This window comes from Rhinopithecus roxellana, chromosome 4 (assembly GCF_007565055.1).
Source record: "Rhinopithecus roxellana isolate Shanxi Qingling chromosome 4, ASM756505v1, whole genome shotgun sequence".
In the NCBI taxonomy this organism is placed as follows: Eukaryota; Metazoa; Chordata; class Mammalia; order Primates; family Cercopithecidae; genus Rhinopithecus; species Rhinopithecus roxellana.
In genome coordinates, this window is record NC_044552.1 from 112,156,237 (window position 1) to 112,169,099 (window position 12,863).

Below are 12,863 nucleotides of genomic sequence, written 5' to 3' on the forward strand. Positions count from 1 at the left end.
ATCGTGTTATCTTGTTTCATTTTCTTCTTAGCATGTATCACTTCCTGCTTCACTGGAATATAAACACTTAAGAGTGGGGTCATGTTTTTCTTATTTAGTACTCTATTCCCAGGGACTGGCAGAAAATAAGTTGGAAACAAATATTTGTTGATAAAGACTTATTATCCCATAAGTACTACGCAAAATATAACAAGTTTACTCACAAAGATGATGTTTATCCTACATTTTTATATCCATTCATAATTTTTAGTTAAAATATCACAAAAATATTTCTCCAACTTTGGAAATTTAAACGTGCTTTATTTTTATTGTATTTCAGAGATAGAACTTAAAGGTTAAACAAAAGGAATACTTATCACTGCAGATGACAAATTGCTAGAGGAAAACTTTTGTGTTGCTGGTCCTTAAACAACAATTCCAGAAGACAGCAATTCCACCCAATTGCACTCAGAAGAACCAAGGGTTTTAGTGCATCTTCCAGCAGTTCATTGGCCCCTTTACTGTCACCAAAGCACAATTATTGAGACATCTCTATATTCTAATTATTTCTCTTCTTCCCCAAGATTGCTTATATGTGACTGTTCAAGGCTCTGATAGGTGACCCATATTCAACTTTCTCTCATAAAATCTAACTAGAGTGAAGAAAAGATAGAATGGATAACTGCAAATATGAATTTTTTTCTGGGTCTTTATGCCCCTTTGAATATAGAAGGAGAAAAACATTTTTACTAAATCACTGTTACATGCAGACACTTTATTAGGTATTTTGCACATTTTATATCACTCGACCCTCCTAAAACAATCTTTCAAAGAAGAAATGAAGAGTGAATTGAAGGGCCTTCAGATCCTCAGGCTACTCGGTGTTTGTTAAGCATATTTCATGTTTTTGTTGTTGTTGTTGTTTTGTTTTGTTTTGTTTTTCACACTAGTTCCTGGGAATGACTCTGATAACAAAAAATACCATTTTAAAAATGAATCTATTGACTTAGACAGGCAGCCCCTCTGGCTGACTATGTACATATTTTGATTATATGTTTGATATTCACATCAATACCACCAAGAAATCTTCAAAATAGTGTTCCCCTCTTTTGTATAAAAGTTGTTTCATTCCAGAAGGACAACTCCAAAACAGTTTGAAAGCAAGCTAATTTTCAGGGCTTTATCTCAGAATATTGTTGAAATGTCTCATTGATATGTCAGTTTTCTTATACTGTTTCAGACAGACAACAAAAAATTGTTGATTTTTTTCCCTAGCTGAAATACCTTTTAAAAAGAAAAGAATCCTAACTTCCAACTCCATTGACCCTATGTAAACTCTTCAAGTTCCAAACTGATTTTAAGTTTGGCAGTTTCTATTGCCTGCAATATAAAGGTGAGGGAAATCTAAGATTAGACCATCGAGTGTCGGAAAAGAAGATATAATTGATAGAAACCAGGAGACATGTATTTCAGCTCACCTCCACTGCAAAATAAGGACTATCCACCTTAGCTAAAGAGATTTTTGAAGACTGCAGAATACTTATGAAAAAAATTATGACTGTAGTGCAAGTTCTCTTGAATGTTTGTGTGTGTGTGTGTGTGTGTGTGTGTATCTTTTGTACTCCTTAATGCAGAATTCAAACATATGAGCTGAACATAGAACAAAATAATTAAAATCAGAAACTTTTCAAAAACTTTAAAATTAGGTTTATGGAAGAATGCATACTCTTTTGTAATAAAAAAGAATATTTCATAATATGGATGCTTGTACATAACACTTTCTGTATCTACTTCTCAACCTCCTCTATCTCCTTTAACAGTACACAGACATACAGTGGTTTTTCTTTTTGTCAGAGAAAGTGCTACAATTTCTAAAGCTGCCCATTGAGTGTTTCTGAGCCATAGCCAAGAGCTATTTCAAAATAAGTACAGATTTCTTTTCTCCCCGGGGACAGACAGCATGATGCTTCTTCAGCCCTGCATCCTAAGTCTTTTCTCCCTCAGATCTTGTCCAATGCCCGGTATAAAAAGGCACTTCTACTATTAAAATGCTGACAGCAATCACATTTCATGTTAAATTAAATCATCTGTAGTTCTGTAACAATGAATTTAGCCATTCACTTAAAGAGAAACAAAAGAGATTTCAACCGTTCCATCAGAAAGAAAACAACCACCAAATTGTTCTCAGATATGGGTCAAGAACAGGTCATTGTGAATGTAGATGAACATAATTATGACATACATTAATAATTTCTGGCATTGTCTCCATTCTTATCAAAGAGCATGCAAAGAGAGTCTTTTAGATACCACAGATGACAACCATCTCATCTTCCTGACCCATCACTATATTTTGTCAAGCCTGGCTTCCCCAACCATTTGATTTGCATCTGCTATAGTAAAACAACAGTGTGTTTTGTTATTGTTGCAGAGTTTTCCCAATACAGTGCTTTTTCGTATTTTCATAGAGGTTTAACAACTTGCAGATTAATTCTCACAACATCCCTTCAGACTTCCCACGTGGATTCAAACACAATATGCAATCGTGTCATTTATATCAGGAGAGGGAAACCAAGAAAGGTTAATGTTCCAATGCTTTTAACAGAGTTCTTTCTGCATCATGCCATTTTATTTCTCTGTGCAGAAAGAAAATACAGTTATATATGATGATAAAAAAAGCTGAACCAAATAAGCCTGGATCATATTAGTGATATTGAATTAAGCCTCGGCTGTCAGATTCTCTCTACCTTGCTACACTTTGAACATCCATGAAGCTACCAACATTCTTCTCCACTATTTGGATTTTCTACCTATTTAACCTCCAGGTTGGTAGGCTGCAGGAGGGGCAGAAGGGGCAGAAGGGAGAGTAATACATTTTAAGTATGAATCATTTGCTTTATAAAGAAAAGCAGTGTTAGTTGATACATTTCAAATATCTTTAATGCCAATTCCACTTTGAGAAGAACATAAGAAAAAAATATTTTAATAATTAATCTCAATTACTATTTTAATGTTTTGTTAGGGGTGTGTGTAATTTTTTAAATAGTATTTGTGTTGCCATTGCAGGATTCTCTTGTCAGAAGCAATATTCTAGTATACTGCTGGAACAGGCTTAAGTTAGCAAGAAACATATGCATAAACACTTCTATAGCACTACTGCTGCTCCCTGCCTGTCAACAGCTATTCCAGGGCTCAGGGAAGGGTTGGATATCACTTAAGGGAAGGCCAAGCAAAACATGTGGGGTTGAGCAGAAGCTAGGGACCGGCACAAAAGACAGTTACCAATGAGATAATAAGCTATGCAGCATAAAGGAACACAGATCTAAGATGACAGAGGAATTAATCTGAGAAGGAGGTCAGGCAGAACTCAAGATCCAGAAGCTGAAGATGAAAATCTAAGCAGCGGAGATGGAGGCTTAGACATTTAAATAGACAGCATGTGGAGCCAAACCTAGGCACTAAGAGATTTGGAGTCAAGGGCAGGAATTCAGATAATTGAAGATGCCACCATGTTTGATGGAGAAAGGAAATAAGCTACCAAATCATGAAAAGACGCGAAGAAATCTTGAATGCATATATTACTTAGTGGAAAAAAAAAATGCCGTTAGACCTGAAAGGCTATCTACTGTAAGATTCCAACTATATGACATTCTGGAAAAAGCAAAACTAGGAAAACAGTAAAAAGATGAGTGATTGTTAGGGGTTAGGAGGTGGGGAGGGATGAATAGGAAGAGCACAGAAGATTCTTAGGGCAGTGAAACTACTCGGTGTGACACTATAATGGATACATGTCTTTATACATTTGTCAAAACCCACAGAATGTACAGGAACAAGCATTGACCCATTTTTGTTTGTTTGTTGTTGTGGCGGAATCTTGCGCTGCCGCCCAGGCTGGAGTGCAGTGGCCGGATCTCGGCTCACCGCAAGCTCCGCCTCCCGGGTTTAAGCCATTCTCCTGCCTCAGCCTCCCGAGTAGCTGGTACTACAGGGGCCTGTCACTATGCCGGGCTAACTTCTTTGCATTTTTAGTAGAGACGGGGTTTCACTGTGTTAGCCAGGATGGTCTCTATCTCCTGACCTCGAGATTCGCCCGCCTCGGCCTTCCAAAGTGCTGGGATTACAGGCGTGAGCCGCTGCACCCGGCCAATAATAATATTTCAATGTAGGTTCATCAGTTGTAACAAATGTACGCTTCTGATGCAGGAAGTTGATAGCAGGGGAGGTGAAGCTATGTGTGTGTGGTTGGGGACAGGAGGTATATGGGAACTCTCTCCACCTTTCTCTCGATTTTGCTGTGAACCTAAAACTGCTCTGAAATAAAGTCTGTTTAAAAAAAAAAAAAAGATGGTACCATCAAAGTTAGAACAGAATTACCAGCAAGACTGTTTTGGTAATGACCCAGAACATCAATCAAAAAGGAGCCAAAGCTGGCCTTGTTGTCTAGGGACAGATTCAAATTTTAAAATAATGAGACAACATTGAACCTAGAGTTGGGTGATGTTATGGGTTGAAATGTGTCTTCCAACTCCCCAGTTTATATATTGAAGGCCTGACCCCCAGTGTGATAGTATTTGGAGATGGGGCCTTCAGGAAATAATAAGGTTTAGATGAGGTCATGAGGCTGAGACCCTAATAATGGCATTAGTGTCCTTATGGGAAGACACCAGAGGGCTTGCTCAGTATCTTTCTCAACCATGTGAGGACACCCTGAGAAGGTAGCCATCTGCAAGCCAGGAGGAGAGCCCTCATCACAACCTAACCATGCTGGCACCCTGATCTCAGACTTCCAGTGTCAAGAACCGTGAAAATAAATGTCTTTTGTTTAAGACACTGAGTCCATGATATTTTGTTGTGGCAGCCCAATCAAACTAACATAGGTGATAGCTGCCAGGTCTAGCTTATCCTGAACCAAGGCCTCTAATACCCAACCTAAAATTGGATGTGGTAGATGTTGATTGTACCCTTCAATCCTTGTAAACTTCCAGGTCTTTCTATCTTTGCTCTGCAGCCAAATGCATTGAAACCTTTCATTAGGTGCGGAAGAAATTGCTGAAGCCAAGAGAAAGTACTTAAATATTTAAAATCCAAATTGCATTGCGAATGAGCGCTTATGTTACTTTGGATGAATATTTATTTTTTTAGTGTAAAAGATGTAAAAATTTACAAATATGTAGGTCACTAAGGTGGTGGATATACTCACAAGTCCCCTCAGCCATTGTGTGTTAGGTAAAAATGCAAAGGAAAACAGACAAAATATGGATGCAAAGGATGCTCTTTATTTGTTTTAAAACTGTCATTAAAACCACTTCAAAGAAGAGTTGTCCTCTGGTTTTCCAATTCTTGAATTTTCTGAGGAATTCCGCATTCATCATAGTCATTCCCCACTTATTCTGACTCTTATTTCCAGAGTAACACATCCTCATCATTTTGATCTATGCTGAAAAGTTGCCCTAGTGTTAGGTTTTCATTTTCATCTTCACTCAAGGGGCAATGATCAGAATCTGGTGACATGGCCCAGGTAATGGCACACTGAGGCCTTCTGAAGGGCCCTGATGAAGGTTGCTCATGTCCTTCCTGACTCTGTGGTCAGGGACTGGGAAAAAGGATTTGAGGTAAAGATCCTGCCTCTATAAAGCAACACATATGCACAAAATAATGCAAGCACTACCTGTACTTTTGCTAGTCTCAGGAAAAAAAATAAAACTCTGAAATTACTTTTTGACAAGATGCCTAAGATGAGAATAGCAATAACAGAAACTAAAAATGAACTCAATCAATTAAAGGAGAATCTCAACATTTTCAAGGGCATTAAAAGAAGGAAATCTGAGGACCTCAAATAAGGAAGGAAGGGTAGAAAAAGGACCATTCACGGCAAAGGCAGAGGTTAGGAATCATAATGACTTACTAGCCTATTATGAAGATATTATATCTTTAAACCTGTGAGGGATTGCTTGTCATCACTCTCCCCAGCTTTGCATCTGCTTGTGAGCAGGGAAAATTGAACTTAGCATTCAGAGGTACTCTGCTCTTCCAAGAGGTCTCTCCTAGAGGCGACTTTTATGACAATTTATCAAAATACCAACTTCAACAACTTGAACCAGCACAATGTATTGAGGGTTTAGTAAGTGTTGGGTGCATTCACTCACTTAATACTTACAGCAAACTTCCTAAGTGTCCTCTCTCTCTTTTTTCTATGCAGGATATAGATATGGTAACTAAGTTGACTAAAGTCATGAAACTAGCAAGGATGAGACACAAAATTTTAACCCATGCTTCTGGAACTATGGTCCATTTAGCCAGACAAAGATGGGGGTATGTTAGGGTTATAACTAACAAGAAATTTGATACACTATTTTATGATATAATAAGCATACATGGCTACGTAATATAATACAATGTCAAGTGTATACAAATATAGACGAACACAGAACTTCAACAAATTTCCAGGTGTGTTATTCTGCCACTGTGGGATATGTCCCAGGTCCTCCTTCAATTTCCTTCTCCTAATATTATCAGATGCTGGGTTGAAAAGGTAGGGGTGTGCTCCTTTCATTCAACCTCTATACAGTCAGTATTACAGTTTTTATAAACGAGAGTTCTGAGGAAAACTGGAAGACAGCATGCTCAACAAAAATGCAAAAGCTTAGACACAGAAGATAAAATCTAGAAATCTTTGTGTCTTATTGGGCACTAAACACGACTCCTTGTACACCAGCCTGATGTGGATTTGAGTTGCCATTGTTCTTAGTTTTGGAGGCATTCTAAGGTTCTCTCCTAAACATTTTTCCTTGCCCATTTTCAGGTCTGGGAACCACACCTTGCCATGGCTTTGCTCCATTTCAGCTCCACAGCCATCCTGACCTTTGGAAACACCTTTGCTATATGACTCCAAACATCCCTCCTGTAAGCCATTTCACACTAACTCTGCAGATGTCTACTTTGCCATTTGAGAGCCAGGGACCTGTGCTTGTAGATTCCTCCCCCAGGGTACTTCCTTCTTGCAGAAAAATCCTCCTCTAGCACATGACTCATCCCTTTCTGCCTTCTTCATTTATTTGAAATATAACTACTGCCCCCACTACTATTTTAAGATGGGCTCACCTTCCAGTCTAGGTAAACATAAGAAGCTGGTCCCTTGAGCATTCAAATGGCCTCAATGTCTGCTGCCATCATCCATGCAGAGCCACCATCTCATGACAGTCCCAACCAGGCTCAGCCTACCACTACCAGTCAGCAGTGTTTTGCCCAAGGTAGAAAATTTTAGCCATCACAGCTTTGAAATCTGAGACTTTCCCCCTAGGTTTCTGGAATCCAAAATGAAGTAGAAGTCTATTATATATAACAGACATAGAGTTTAAAATATAGAGACAATATATTTGAACACATGTCTCCAAAGACACAGTTTCCTTTACCTCTTTTCTCTCCACCATGCTCCCATCAAAATGACCATTCACTAAAACAGATCTTAAAACAATTTATGGGGACTGATGAATGAATAGAAAGCCTAAACCTTCTTCTAAAACATTATAACTCATTGACTCCAATGAATCTCCCTTGGGTGCAATAGGTGGGAGAGCTCCCAGTGCACACAGGCTGTTGCTGCTCTGTTCCCTTCACCACCTGACAAACCGATAGAGCTGCAGCCAAAATCATGGAGTCACATAACCCAGTGCCATCCACCTACTGTTCTTTTACCTTTGAAGACAGCTTTGTTCTCCTTGGTAAAACAGTGAAAATAGTCTTTCAGTGGCAAAGAATATATTTCAAAAGCTGTTGTGGAAAGTAGTCAAGTATAGAGGTTTTCTCTCCTGCTTTTTCCTAGTTTTGCTTTGCAGCAAATCCCATAACAACAACAACAACAACAACAAAAACTGGAAGGAAATAACTCTTCATTTTCCCTATCCCTTTTTAAAAGAATGCACAAATCTTCTGGTCTGTCCTTCCATCAGAAAATTATGAGGTTTGAAAGCCTGTTAAGATATGACCTAAATTCATCCCGTTTTGTCTACAATCACAAAGGCATAATTCCCTTTCATTTTTTTTAACAGAACATGACTTTGGTGTAGAAGTTATTCGCTTTGATACAAATCTCATTCTGCAAGAAAACATGAATAGTCAATATTTTCTCGTGTATCATGCTGTTTATCTACAATAACCAATTTATTCAAAGAGATTTATTACCTTACTACAACTCACCGCTTAGCACTGACAAAGCTGGTAAGATATTCACTACATGTATGAAACTAAAATCATTTTGGTAGATAAAGGGAGGTGTATATAAAGATGTACAATGAGTATGTTTTTACATAACTGGAGGTAGAATTGCAGAGTGATGAAACTGACATAACTACCTTAAGGAACCAAGTACTAGCCAACATGGCTGAGGTTCCCTTGGGCCCCTGTTTAGAAGCACTTCTCTTAAGCAGAATCTGTATGTATAAAATTGCCAACTTCTTCATATCTTTGACAAGGATATGTCAGTGTTAAGTTTTCATTAAATGCAAATTTGATCTTTTATAAAATCATGCTTAAAGCTAATATCACAGCACATCAATTAGACTTCTGTATGCTTTTAAGAGGATGAATAATTGCATTCATTTAGAAGGTACCTTGCAATATGCATAAAAAAGAAATCTTACAAAATTTAGCTAGTTACAGCACAAGTCAATTCCACTCCCAAAATGTAAATAAAGACACACTACTATTTGTTTACTTACTCGGTTCCTTTTTCTTCAGAAGAATTCTGGTCCTTGAAATCAATATTAACTGATTTATCCTTCAGTGTTGCTTTAGTTCCCAGGCATGAGAAATGAGGTATTTTGGAAAAAGGAGGATTCTAGAGCCCTTCAACTATACAGTCAAACCTTAACAATTTTAATAATAGTAACATAATCTTACAAATATCTTTTATGTATTTCAATGACTCAAAGAACATAGGTTATTTTAATCTGACTTTAATCATCTTCTACACTCTGCCAGGTATGTAGAACAGGTATTTTCACTGAACAGAGGAAGGAAAAACAGAAAGCTCAGAGAAGTTAAATGACTTTTTCAAAGTCACTTATCTTTTGAGTGGAAGATACAATACCAGAACCCACGTCTTTAGATTCCACAAAAAGTGCTCTTTTTGTCAATAATGTCTTGAAAAATCACACTTAGTTCTATGCTTTATAAACTACATTTCTCAAAATACTTTAAAATTTTCTTGATGAATCAAAAAGTTTTTCTGAATTCACAAATTGAACTGTGCAGTAATATATTGCTATTTTTTGCGTTTTGGAATATGAAATATTACTTTTCCCAACACTATATAATTTCAGAATACAGCACTCTTCTAATTGGTAAGCTTTATTCTTAAATTGGCACTAAGAATCCCTAGAGGGTTATTGAGCTATGCAGAACTTAACTTATCCTTACACTAAATGTCCTCAGAATATTTTAGTGTTCTAATGGATGTTCCTCTCTCTCTTCCCCATTGTTGTCTACAGATACTTCCACCATTGTTCAGGCATCAGAAAGTAATCCCATCACCATTTTTAATTCCCAAAGGTACTTTTAGTATCATTTTTTTCTGCTGTTGCTATTTTACTCTGTCTCAATCATCTTTAATCTTACTAAGATTTAGGTTATTATATTTAACAACCAGCGAGAGTGTTCCTTTCTTCAGGTTGATGAACTAAATAATTATACCACATCTCCGAATACATTTTAATCTTTTTCATGTGGTTCATTTCAGCAATTTTTCCACTGTTCAGACTTAGAATATATACATATATAAATATTTATTTTAAAATTTGGATTTTGGCCAGGTGCGGTGGCTCATGCCTGTAATCCCAGCACTTCAGGAGACTGAGGTGGGTGGATCACGAAGTCAGGAGATCCAGACCATCCTCCATCCTGGCTAACATGGTGAGACCCCGTCCCTACTAAAAATACAAAAAAATTAGCCGGTCGTGGTGGCATGGACCTGTGGTCTCATTTATTCAGGAGACTGAGGCAGGAGAATTGCTGGAACATGGTAGGCAGAGGTTGCAATGAGCTGAGATTGCTCCACTGCACTCCAGCCTGGGTGATAGAGTGAGAATCTGTCTCAAAAAAAAAAAAAAAAAAAAAAAAAAAAAAGGATTTGTGGTTGATCAAAGCTGTGATCACAAATAAGTAGGGATGTTGCTGTTCTAGAGAAAACAAATATTTTTAATATATAATACTCAAATTGTCATTAAACTCATAAAATGAAAGAAAATTTGACTCTCAGTGTAGTAGATGAAGTAACTTAAAGCAAATTGTGGATCTCTTTGATTCCTGATGTGGAGGATGGAGAACATCTATAGTAGAATAATGGGATCATGGAATGTTAAAAGTTAAAGCATAAAGCTTTAGTGACCATTTGAACTCGACCCTGAAATTCTCAACCTCTCTTTTTCTGAATCCACATAAGAGATGATACTTATAAGCATAAACTAGTCTGTAAGTTTATTCCTGGCACACAGGCTACAAATCTACCCTTTTCTCTCCCACTCAAAATTAACATATAGGAATAAAAATGATTGTGCATGATATCATGCTAGATATAACAACCCTAAAATAAAATGTAAGTCCTTGGCAAATTTATCAGTATCTACCATTAAAAACAAATTAATAGCAAAACACATCATATAAAATTCAATACAGCAAAGTGTCAGAGTCCAAATTTCTGTGCAGCACCTGAGTTCCAGAGAAGTGCAACAATTTAAGATCACACAGTAGGTGGTGATAGTGCCAGGTTGGAGCCCACACATGTAGTTCCACTGATATCTGGAGTATATTATGATGCTCACAATTAAAATTCAAGACCATGACATATTAAAACACTAGAGAAAGTCTACAAAATGATTTTTAAACTGCATATTATTGGAGCAGAATGCTACTTCTCTTGATAATATAGGCCATACAAATTATTTAAAAGTATTAATAGTGATAAGTTAGCAGCCAAGGAGAAATTTCTGGCATACAAAAATTACCCAGAAGAAAAAGAGAATCCAGAAAAGACAAAGTGGAACTAGCTAGCACATTTGCTATTACAAACATCCTTTTTCTATGCCATATTGGTAAAAATAAGTTCCAAGGAAATAGCACCGTAAAATCAATAAATATGTATGTGATCCAAGATGCAATTTTGATGCTGAACAAAGTGGTTTCCAGCGAGCTTGTATCTACATGCTCAAAGTAGTATGTAGAAAAGTAAAACTGCCTTCATGCTATTATTTAGTGTATCTTGTCGAATTCATTTTTAGTTACATTGGCTGATGGGGTGAAATCAGGTGGAGCCCTTGTCCTTTAGGCACAGTCTAAAGTAGACAATATCTTTGTTGGTGCTGATAGTAACCCATTATCTAAAGAATGTACCTCAAAATGCATAGTTAGAAAGTTACTATGAATTTTATCATAAAACCGTATAAAATTAATCAAAAGAGAAAATGTGCAAAATACTACAGATCAAAATATTAGGTTTTGTAATTTAATTACAGAAGTAGATTTTTATCATTGTTTAGTAATTATCATGCTAAAGTATTTTTAAAACATATACATATATATGTTCAAAAACACTTCTCATGTTTCAGTAGAATGTCTTGCTTCTCCTTACAAGTGATTTATAATTCCCCTAACTTAACTGCAGATACACTACTTGTCAGATACATAAAATATCCTATCTGTTTCACATATGGTTCACCTATCTGCAGAGATACAATTGGATTCCACATATTCGTTGGGGGTGAAAAAAAATTTCATCCTATTCTTCACTTTATCCTGAACCACCGCCTCTATGCTCTGACAATGCCTATTATAATCTCATGCATGATGATGCAGAATATATGTATCAGAATTTTATATACATACATAATCATTATAAAAAATATGTACTTGAAAGCATTATGTCATCAAATCAGTGTTTATTGTTGTCAACCTATCTATACTTTTGACGTAGAACAGATAAACTGTCTAATCAAGCAAAGCCCCTACTCTTTTAAAGGACTGCAAACAAATAGACCATTGTATGATGACAAGGGTAGATCAATGAAACTGACTATTGTCAATAAGGAGTTGTGGTTTGTCTTGAGCAAACATCTTGGAAAAAAATTAAAATAAAAATCCCCACCAAACTGAGGGATAGAGTCACAAACTGTAATGGTTGTTTGAATTGCAGCTTTACCTGAATTCTTTGAATAGTAAACAATAAAACAATCTTTTTCTCAAATAATAAAACAATTTAGACATGCCATTGGAAATTTTCTCCAAAACTCAAGAAAGCCAGATCTTGAAAAAGATTAACATGAATGGTTAAATAATTTTTAAAAGCCTAGTAAACAGATTCATTTTTAGCAAGCTTTTTTTTCTTTTAATGCACATTAGGGAATTCAGAATGTGCTTAATATAAATAGGTTTAAATGTAGAAGGATTTCAAGTCCCAAATGTGCAGCTAAAATATTTAATGCTTCACAGACTATATATGTCAAGTACTTTGAACTTAAAGACAACCATCAACAAACAACCTTTAGCAATTTCCTGGGAAAAAAATAGAAAAATAAAGGAAAAGATCTAGGCTGTTCAATCTCCTAAAGACATGATTCTATGTTAAAAAGATTTGTGGCTAATTGAGGATGTTAAACAAGTAGTAAGAAGACTATGACTCTCTATTATATCATTTTATACTAAAGTTCTGCTTATAGAATTTACAAATGTAAATTTTATTCTATAGCTATTACTTTACTACTCTATTAACTTGTTTTAGTAGGATTATGACAAGGAAAATGTAAAGGAAAGTTTCTCATAGAAACCTATGAGAAATATAATTAAATTTACATACAATAATTTGAAAACTATTGACATGACATGTTAGAAAACAAATA